Raw genomic sequence first — 2,859 nt, 5'->3', positions numbered from 1 at the left:
AACATGCACACGCAGATATGTGTGAAAAAAAGAAACAGGCCAAACAAGAAAACATGCACATGCAGATAGGGCCGCAAATAAAAACATGAAAACCAAACAAAACATAACTTACTTTCCGCTATACGCTGGCGGAAACATGCCAGCAAGCGGGGCGTCCGCCGTTGAAGGCCGGACCACCTGCGCTCCAGCTGGCCGATCTGTCGGCGTGAGCCGAAGGAACGCAGGCGGCGGCGAACCTCCGCATAGGCGGCACGCTTCTCCCGATTGCTGATGTGGGGAGGCTGGCTGGTGATACGCCGGTCCATCACTTCTGTCAGGACAATAAGCTCCCGCTTGGTGAATGCAGAGGCTCTCATGATGGCAATGGTGTATTTTTAATAAAACAGTTTTAATAAAGACCAGAAAAAATTTTTGATTGGCTAATGTAGTTGGGAAATTAACAGGAAACATTCTATTGGTTAGTGTATGAGTCATGTGTTCTACAGGCCAAAAAATCTATTGTGAGTTATGATAGGCTTGATGCAGTGACATGCGTAAGCTAATTTAAATAAAGAAATGATGAAACCAGTAAAATATGCATGGGTAAAAATACGGAAAACAATTTGATAATTGAATCAAACATGTATTTTGGATAAAGAAAACCATTGTTTAAACCGTACGTATTCTGCGGGTAAACAAAAACACGGACAAGAGTAAAGTTCATTGAAAAAGAAAAAAAAACGTTTTGAAAACATGTGAAGAGCAATTAAGTTAATTGATATATTGATTGGCATGATACGATTGAAGTATGTAGGCAGAATGAACGAGCAGGTCATCGAAATCTGACAGGCCCACTTCCGGTTTGTACTTGTGCGAGTGTTCCCTGCAAGCCACATTGGGGATGTACGCTCGCTATTTGGCTCATTCGTTAGCTAGAGGAGGGGTTGGGAGACTTTGGGGAGGAAGTTTAGCAGCGTACGAAATTACGAGCGAGCGCTTAAATTAACATATTTCGGCACGTACGCCGAACGTACGAACGGCCACTTGCATCCGGGTCTGAATCAGGGCCTATATCCTTTATAATACGTAAAGTCATGAAATGGGCTTTTGGTGAATCGCCGTAACTTATGGCGATGGTCACAGATGCATTCGCATGATGCTAATAGTATTATCGCCACATGTACTAAAGTGTGAGTTTATCTAAAATGGCGCTTAGGCGGCCATTTCGCAAAATGGCGTCTTGCAGCCAGTCGCAAGATGGTGTTGCTGCGATTCAATTTTAAACTGATCTCGTCTCAGCCAATAATCCTGTTTCGACAACCTACATCTCTAATTCGCTGTTTGCATATGTAAATATGATATCATGTTTGATATATACTGTATATATGATCATATCTTGGTAACTTTTTGTGATAATAACTTTGTGGAACAATTAAAGTATGCTCATGCAATACTTTCCTTGTCGTTTGTAATTTCTTAACAAAGTGGACTCTTTTACTGAGACAGTCCTATAAACTATCTTGCTTTGTGTTCACCGGGGCATTCACACCCTCCAGAGCAATCAATTACCTACAGCCATACCATACTGGATATGCCCAATCTCATCTGATCTTGGAAGCTATACGGTATTGGACCTGGTTAGTACTTGGATGGGAGACCACCTTGGAATACCAGGTACTGTAGGTACATACATACAGAGATGTATTGGGCAAGAGTGGTGACACAGATAGTAGTTATACTCATTTGTGTCCACATTTTTCTGATTATATCCAATAGATAATCACATTGTAATTTCTTATTAGGGTTACAAGGGTACTTATACCCATTGGTTGACAGATAGATCAGTACCCACAAGTTATAGGTGTATGGTACCCTCTCGTATAAATATTTTCAGCTTTTTAATCATCTGATTATTAGAATCATTAATATATTAGAACAATTTATTCTTTTGTGTAGCACGAGTCCCTTCTTATTTTTATTTGCATTTATTAAAAGTTATATTTTAACTTCATATTTCATATCAGATATTATACTAAAGAGTGCCCCAACAACAATCCCTTCTTTTTTCTCTTTTGTGGTTGTTTCAGTATGTTACCATGAAATTAAGCCTGGATAGGCAGGTTCCACTGAGCCTGCTGAGATTTCAGTATCCTCACACCCTGAATATAATGTATGTTCTTCCGGCCAGAGAGGTTAGAAAAGGGGATCCTGGCAAGCTGCCTCCACTCAGTGAGACCAATGATAAAGCCCAATTTCCAATGCTGTTTTAGACCTTGTGGAAGTGAACTTCATGGAAAAGAGGTAGAGGGAGTGAGGGATGCTCTTATCATTAGTATGGGAGATCCCAAGTCTGTTCTTAGCTGCATAAACTTTAAATATATAGGGTTGACTGGGTCAGGATACAGCAGTAGCAGCAAAGAGATTAATAGATATTTCAAGGTGTCAAAAGCCTATTGTGCCCTTAGAGTAGACTGTTTGGTCAATGAAGTTATAAGTCTAATAACACTTGACAAATTGTGAATAAAATTACTTTAGCCAGGGCCGTAACTAGGGTAGTGTGACCAGTGCCATGGCACAGGGCACCGCAGGGCAGGGGGCGCTATTTGGACCTGTCAATTTTCCTGTTTATTATGATTCCCACTTGTAGCTTTCTCTTATTTTATTCCCAGCAACTCCTGGCCTCCCCTATCTCTTCCCTGGCCCTTTCCCATGATACCATGGCCCTTTTTCAGGTGCGCTATCATATGTCCCTATTTATAAAATGGGTGGGGGCACCAATGCTCTCTCTGGCACAGGGCACCACAAAGTCTAGTTACGGCTCTGAATGTAGCAGTTACTAGCAGTTTTAGGATTGCCTAAATTCCTCTGGGCATTGGCATA

General features: G+C 41.3%; 1 pseudogene; it reads left to right on the top strand.

Annotated features, from left to right (window-relative positions):
- Nucleotides 1-1,546: 1,546 nt before the first annotated feature.
- LOC148519658 (5S ribosomal RNA) lies at nucleotides 1,547-1,665 on the top strand (annotated as a pseudogene).
- The last annotated feature ends 1,194 nt before the right edge of the window (nucleotides 1,666-2,859 follow it).

This window comes from Taudactylus pleione, unplaced genomic scaffold (assembly GCF_031769625.1).
Source record: "Taudactylus pleione unplaced genomic scaffold, aTauple2 ptg000186l, whole genome shotgun sequence".
Classification (NCBI taxonomy): Eukaryota; Metazoa; Chordata; class Amphibia; order Anura; family Myobatrachidae; genus Taudactylus; species Taudactylus pleione.
The sequence above is the reverse complement of the archived record's forward strand: the minus strand, read 5'-3'. Positions and strand labels throughout refer to the sequence as shown.